General features: G+C 39.7%; 1 pseudogene; it reads right to left on the bottom strand.

The window, feature by feature from the left end:
* Positions 1-6,373: 6,373 nt before the first annotated feature.
* On the bottom strand, positions 6,374-7,787 carry LOC124960425 (adenylyl cyclase-associated protein 1-like; annotated as a pseudogene).
* Between the last annotated feature and the right edge of the window lie 549 nt (positions 7,788-8,336).

Below are 8,336 nucleotides of genomic sequence, written 5' to 3'. Positions count from 1 at the left end.
CTGAATGAGAGGCAATTCTGTGTAGGAGCAATTCCAAGAAGAGTTATGAAGTCACAAACTTCGTGGCACAGTAGGGGGCAATCCTGTTCTCTTTGTGATGGTTTGTCGTGAAATTTGAAGTTTGATATGTTCACTAGATTCTAAGCTCATTCTTTCATTTGATTTATCAGTAAGAATTAGATTTGGCTGCAAGTAAAAAAATTCAGTGGCTGGAGCAAATAAGGACTTCTTTTTCTTATGCAGAGTGTTCCCAACTTATACAGTTTTGACTTATGATTTTCATCTTTATCTTGATATGAAGGCAATATGCATTCAGTAGAAACCGTGCTTCAAATTTTAAATTTTTATCTTTTCCTGGCCTAGCAATATGCCCTATGATACTCATAACACTCGACAATGGCTGACAGCTCCCAGTCAGCCACACAATTATGAAGATAAGAAACTGACATTATACAGTTGTGTTGCCAGGTATTCAAGAAGTTGTATGAGCTATTCAACACTTTATTGAAAAATAGGCCTGTGTTCGAAGTTTTTGCCCAACTATGAGATAATATGTGTTCTGAGCATGTTTAAGTTTGACTAGGCTAAGACAGGATATTCTATTGGTTAGGAGAAGTAAATGCAGTTTCAACTTGATAATTTCAACCTATGATGGGTTTCCTGGGATGTAACCCTATTGTAAGTTGAGAAGCACCTGTAAAATACAACATATGATCATCAGAAAGTGGGTTTTGGTGCTGTTTTAGCTGCTCAATGATACTGCCATATAGTATGTTAGCTTTTATTTTTATATTTGTATTCATATGAAGGCTGCTTCCATTCAAATTATCAATCTTCATTTGAGGCAAGAGAATAGACTACAACAGCAGCATCTTTCCTTTTTCTCTGAGAAAGGCAAAGCGTTCCCAGAACTATATCCAAAAAGACTTCAACATAGATCTCATTGTTTAGAATCATGTTTTATAGCCCTCTCAACTGCAAGAAAGGATGAAAAAATGAAACTATTTGTCATCTTTGATTTAGATCATATAAACATATAACTGTCCCAACTGAAATCAGGATTTTTCTAGAAGAAAAAAGGGAGAAACGAATATTGAGCAGGCCAGTAACAGTGTCTGTAGCAGTTGTAGTCTCTTTGACTGCAATAATAGAAATGCACTCCAATTCCCTCAGTTTATTGGAATTTATTGCACTAAATCCTAGAGAGATAGAAAGGCTGGGCAGTAGACTCAACAGAGCCTTGCTAGATCTCATGAATGTGGCAACTGGGATGCTAGTGAAGTACCACAGTAACCTCTTGGCATAGCACAGCTTTAGTGGTTGGGTAATGTTTCATTCTACACCAGCAATAGGTGTATATTGCTTTCTATTCACAAATTCCATTTGAACCTCTATGTATCTTCTATTACTTCCTTTTCCCTCTCTCTATTACCATGAAATTTTTTCTTGAACTCCAATCTGACTGGAGGGACCAAATGAAATAGAGTATTGCCCAGTTAAATTTGAATTTCAGATAAATAGAAAATGCATTTTGGCATAAATATAATCCAGGGAATATTTTCTGGAAATGGTTCAAAAAAAATACTTATTTCTACCTTGTACTGTTGCTTAAAGACAGCAGGTACAGTTTTACATCCCCCCCTCCTCTCTCTCTCTCTCTCTCTCTCTCTGCCAGAAATTCCATAGCATCTTATTTTCTAGGCACAAAACCAGATCATATTCCACAGGAATTTTGTCTCCACAATGGCTGGAGTGTACACAGAATAAAAGGTTCTCTTCTATGGAATGTACACAATCCCCTCACATTCCTTTCCCTTCACTGAAATTCTTGCTTTTGTTAAGTTTGATCTCTTTATGAGAGCTCCAATGAATATAGAATATCTTTTAGGTGTAAAGAAGAGGTGGTAGATGCTGGACTCAATAAGGAGAATAAGACATGGTCATTAAGCTCAATAAATCCTAAAATCTAGGTTGCTTTCCATTTTATAATCTACTGATACTCTGATCCTGACAGTCTCCCTTCTGATTCTTTTATATCCTGGTTTTCAAGATCACCTAATGTAAGGCAGCATCTTCATGAATCCCTTTTCTAGTTGCCTTTTTCCTGACTAACTCATTCTTTTACTCATCTTCTTTCTGCTTCTTCCCAACATCACTTTTCTTTTAGCTTCAGGACTGCTGACACCAGCAATATTCCTACACCAAAAACAAAGTCCATACACTACCCTGGCTAATTACACAATTATCATCACAAAGAGTAATGGCAGATGGACAACACAGTTCTTCTTGTCCAATCTTCTCCCCAGTGCAGCAGCCCTCTCTTCAGCCTCTAAGAAGGTTTAGTCTCTATGTCAGCTCTGTATGAGATAGATGACATTTCATAACTGGATAATCTAACTATGATAAATCATATCCACTGGTGGACTGAACATTCTCCTATAACATCCATCCTCAGAATATGCGCAACCTTTCTTCCTTGTGCAGTTGTTCTTACATAGAAGTTGCTCATCAGGTTCCTTGACCAGATTTTCTTCTCCCCTCATTTCTTTGACTTCTCCCTAAAATGTCCAGATTCCTCCACATCCCTGTTACCCTTCTTCACAATTACCTTCAGCTTAGCCATTCCCACACAGAACATGAAGCCTTCAACAAATACTCTGCCATAGGAACGTTGCCTTCTAGCTCTGATAATTCATTACAATGAGGAAATTAATGAATTGAGTTTTCCCTATCTGAGAACAGGACATAGAGGAGTGAAAATGGCTCTGGAACTAGTTCAATCTGTGCTTGTGTTTCAACTCTGCTATTTATTATCTTGAGACTGTATACAAGTTTTTTTTTTTTTTTACCACTTACAGCTTCAATGTCCTCTTCTGTCAAATGTAAGTAATAATACCTGTCTCCTAAAGGATAAAGAAAACTACCTAGTGTCCTGAAAAAATGCTAAGTGAGGGCTTTGTAAAGAATTCTTTTCTTCTCCATTTATCCCCAGTTAGGGGAACACTGAACAAAATAACATACTCATACAACATCAAGAAAAATTGCAGTTTTTCCCTGAATTCCTGATGTGCGTGATAAGTTCATACTTAACGTTTCTCTGCTAATCCAGCTGATTTTCAGAGCCCTAAAAGACAGGTCTAGGGCTCTAATGGTCACATATAATCTGCCATCCCTACTTTCCATTTATAGCCACTAATTCAAATTGCCCTCCTTTGCTCTAGATACAGATGATCTCCAACCCTGCAAAATGTCATGGAGGGATTTCTCCTACATCACTCAATTCTGAAATTATTAGCTTCAACAGGCATTAGCCACAAAGAGAAAGGATACTTGTCATTTCTTCTGTCACTTGAATAAACAGTATATGATACTGCCAGGAGAATGGATCATTACAGGTGGTGAAAGCAGCATACTAGTAACTAGATAATAATGGGAAGATAGCTTCTGCTTCTCAAATGACAGAGTTCACCCAGGGCTATTTTCTTAAAGGAGGTAAGACATTAATATTCTAGTACTTGTTTTACACATCTATGCTGAACCCAATCAATTTTTAAACTAAATCCATTTCTTATTGCATTTTAGGAGATCAAAGTCTCATTTTCCCCAGAGAAAATAGAACTTTAAATAGTTGTACATCATGCAAAAGAAAACTCTATTATTTTATGCCCTAACCAATGTGATGTATGGTGAAAATCATCTGAGTCTCTGCTAAACAAACAGTTTTTGTCATGTTCCTAAAGTCCCTGGTGATGAAATCTGCAAGTTCTATTTTGATATCAGTGAAATTTGTTTATTTGCTCTCCACCATCTCTTCCTCTGGGGAACACCTCGAGCTCCCTTTTCCACTTCAGAACAAATCCTGCTTGCACTGTGCCAGAATGCAAAGAGTTTAAGGACGTGGTGGCCACATGGTGGCTCTGGGATTTACTCCAAAACTGTGCCTTGAATGGGACTGACAAGAACTATGTCCACTTGGGATTTGGGAAACAGTAGTAAGAGGATGAATTTACCCTCGGGCAGTTTCTAAGTGACATCAGGGCAGTCAGTCAATCCAGCCAAACATGCAACCCTGCTGTTTACTTGGCAACAGCTCATCCAAGCCCTGTCATATTAGAGCTGGGCTTGGAAGACGCTCAGAACTTGCTTATGAACTATTGGGCATAGGAGGCGATTTTCTGGCTGAATATATTGTCCGAGTGGCTTGAGTGCCTCAGTAATGATCAATTTAAAATTTTGTGCAGACTGATAAACAGTGCATACACATTTTCTCTTGCCTGTTTTGTCTTCTAGTGGTGAGGCAGCATAGGTTATGCACAGAATTATGTCTGAATCCTGACCTTAGCTTTGCCACTCACTGGTGAAGAGGCTGTAAGAAATTTCTTTAGTCTAAGAATCACTTTTCAATTTATAACACAGACACAATGATACCTTTGGCAGAGGTTTTGCGTATATAGGTTTTATATATATGTATTTTTATGTATACACATAAAGTATGTATGTAAGTTTTGATGTTATACACACACACACACACACACACACATATATATATAATTCTCTAGACATATGAGAAAGGTATATTCACACATAAAGTACTTAATCATTTACTAAGCAATTTTTTCCTCATGTATCCATATATTAATCCCTAAATGGATTATAAAAGACTCAAGTAATATATGCAATTAATATACTCAAAGTCAGCCATATGCACTCAGAAAAAATACAGACTGAGAGAGAGTAACATGAGAAGTACTAAAAACTCTTAATTTTACACTCTACCTAGCAGTAAGGGAATGGCAACAGCCATACTCTGGCCAATATATGTTTATAAAAGTACCTAGAAAGCAGGTTATGGTGTCCTTGAGAGAAGTTACATTCCTGTTCAGCTTGTATGCCCTTCCCCCTTTTCTACCTAAGATGTGAATGTGAGGCCTAAGCAGTCATATGGAGACTACAAGGCTTTAACAATGGGGACAAAAGTCAGTGTGCTAAGGATGACCAAGCAAAGAGGTCTCTGCATGGGTGAGCCCCAGGGCAAGCTCTAGATTGTTTAGGTATGCCCTTGCTGCATGGGTCAAATCAATTTTTGCTTGATTTATTCATTAAATTATTTTTGTTTTATGTTGTTTTTTATTATTCATCACAAGAAAATGCAATCATCACTGATATAGAAAGTGATTCTAACTTAAGTTCTTCCAGTGATCACATGCTTTGGAGTGAGATGGAAAATGTGATTCTGTGTTTTGAAGCTCTGCCGTACTGTAATCCTAGTTTTTTTTGTTGTTGTTGTTGTTGTTTTTTTTTTTTTTGGTATTAACTTTATTCTATTTTTTGTATAACTTTAAGTACATAAAGGTTTATTTCCACAAGCCTTAGGAAATGGGTAGAAGTCACAGGACAATCTCTCCTCCCACCAAAAAAAAAAAAAAGTTGCATATTTTGGTAAGTGTGTACCAGAGGGGAAAACTGAAATTTACATGAGCAATGCTGTGCAAGATCCTTATGTAAATCAAGACCCCATACCAGCCTGCAGTGGAGGTTTCAGTCCACTGCTCAGGGGTCTGGAGAGGAGCCCTACATTGTTGAGCACAACAGGCAAAAGGAGGCAGCAAAGGTGGATGACAGGCACCTAGCAGGGGAGGAGGAGGAGTGCCCCATTCCTTGGAATGGCGTGATGTTTTCTTTTAAAGTTATCTCTGTAGGAAGGTGCTAAGCAGGAATCCCAGAGAAAGAAAGGGTACAAGACCCATAGCATTGCTACTGCAGCTGGGACCGTAGAACCTACTATCTCATAATTGAGGCAGACCCAGGATGGAATACAGAATAAAAATTCTTACAGGAAACAAGTTTTCTTGGAAGGCTAGATGGCCAGGCCTCAGCTGTTGATCCAATGCAACTCTTGCCTCACTTGTTAACAGTGAAAAATTAGTTTGGTTAGAAGAAGTATCAGGAATCACACCAGCTTCTGCTACCTCCATGCTCCTTGTTAGAAAAAAAATTAACTAGTGTGCACATTCTGATCTGTTAATTCCTGGCACTGTTTTATTCTTCCCAAAGGACTGTGTGTTGGAAGAATAACCTCCAAGAGCTGAAAGCTAAATTGTACCAGTCCAGGTCTGCAGTTCCTTAAGAATGGACTGGCAGTGTGGTTGAGCCAATATGGAGAAGCTGCACCTTCCTGCAGAAGATCAACTGACCTGCTATCCCACCCCAAATCTCAGCCTGAGGTATATTTCAGTGAAGGCAGGTAGCTGGGCTTCTCAGAGCAGAGAAGCAGTTTAAGAGCAGAAAGGTAGAGGAAATCTAGAAAAGAATTGTCTTGATAACAGATTAATCCCACGGTGTGAAGGGAAAGGGCAAAGAACCCACTGGCACTTTGCTTATCCAGCAATTTCTGTCACTGTGGTGACCAACTTCTGCCCATTCCATAGCGTCTTGAACTGCTCAGGGACTGGGAACTCATTAAAGTCACCACCTTCTGTAGGAATGAGAATATTCATCTCAGAAGACTTAGCACTGACGATCTCACAATCCAAGGAATTCTTGCTCAGGTAAACATGGCATGTGTTTTGTTAATGGAATGGTAGGTACTTTACCCATTACCTGAACTTTGACATACCTACTATTGAGTATCTCCACAATATCCACCATGTCATTGAATACCAGACCAAGTTTCTTACAGTTATCTACTGTAATAGAGTTAATTTTGCCCTTGATTTGCAATGTCGTGTTGACACACTTGTATATGTGAGCCACCTGTTTCAGTTCTGTGTCGTCAATCACCAGGTTGGAAACATTCTCCTGATTTTCCACTCTCCACTTCTTGCCCTCCAGTTCAAGGAGAGGTGGCTCCTTTGTGGCTGGTTTGGGGGATGGACTGGTCTGGGGTTTAGGTGCAGAAAATGGTTTGGGACTGCTTCATACTGGGCCACTCTGAGCCTTCAGGGCAGGGTTCTCGTGAGTCTTCACATCATCAGATATGTGTTTCAGGACATGTGCGATGTGCTCCCCCTGATTAATCTGTGCAAACAGTGCTGAGAGTGAAGTAGAGTCATCGGAGCCTGAACTGGTGGGATTGGGGGTGGAGGTGGACCTGGTGGGGGAGGAGGAAGACCAGATCTAGCAGAGGGTCCAGATGGTAGTCCACTCAGTTCTTTTGCCATAGGCCCCGTTTTGGTCCAGGCCAGTTCAGTGGTATGGAACTCCTTGATATAAGCCTAGCTCTGTCCATGTACTCTGTATGCTCTGACCCAGTCCACATGTTTCTAATCCACCTCTTTATGCTCCTTGAGGACTCAGTTGGTATAAAACATGGCAGCATCATTCATTTCTTTCACATAGGCACCAGGTTTGGGAGCCATAGCCACCCAACCCAGGGCTTGGATGCTTTCACTGACAGCAGACAGGTGATTGAACAACTTGCTGCCTCTATTCTTCTCCTGAAAAGTTATCACTTCTTGGATCTGCTCTGAGATGGGTGCCAAGCAGATCAGAAAACTTATTACCAGCTGGATGCTGCCACTGAGAAGCTGTAACCAGGAGAGCTCGTTCCAACTTCAGACCAGGGTGGACCATCTCTGTGTGTTTCTGCACATCTCTTCCTATCTCTTTACTTATCTTTAAGCACTTTGCGACAGGACTAGCAAGCAGTGAGTCAAATGCTTACACATATGGAGCTACTCCTTTTCAAGGACTGTCTCCATACCCTAGGTGCATATGGTATGGGATACTGCCTCCAGGCAGCCCACTGCCCTCTCCAAACTTTCTACCAAATTTTGCATGTCAGCCATAATGTACCACCTGCTTAAGAGTTTGGCCTCACCTCAGGACTGTGCTCAGCTCTCTCCACTTACAGCAAGAACCCCTAGTTTTTTTTTTTTTTTAATCCTAGTTTTTAAGGTTAATGTTTTTCATACAACTTGGCCTCCAATACAAGGAGTGCTCATCTGAAGGCCAAGATCTGTTTTGATACAGGAGGAACTGCTGCCTGTGCTGGACTTGCTGAGCAATATATCAGATTCCAACATGATGCCTTACCAGGAGACTTCCACAGGTAGTTTTCTCCAGTAAGATTTTAGTGTCATGACCTGACCCTGGGCTTAATTTTGAGTAAAAGTGAAAATAGTGCATCAATCTGGGAAACTGAGTTGGCAGTAGCCAGATACAGAGGACAAAGCAAATGAGTATGTGTGTGTTTGTGTGCATGTGTGTGCTTATTTGCATTCATCTAATCCTAGATGTGTAAAATTCCAAAACACAAAATTGACATAAGTTTTTTATTTAAAAAAATGAAAAAAGATACAAAAAGCTTTAAAAACTAGTCATTATTTTATGTATTA

Source organism: Sciurus carolinensis, chromosome 11 (genome assembly GCF_902686445.1).
Source record: "Sciurus carolinensis chromosome 11, mSciCar1.2, whole genome shotgun sequence".
NCBI lineage: Eukaryota > Metazoa > Chordata > Mammalia > Rodentia > Sciuridae > Sciurus > Sciurus carolinensis.
This window is presented reverse-complemented; position numbering and strand designations above follow the sequence as displayed.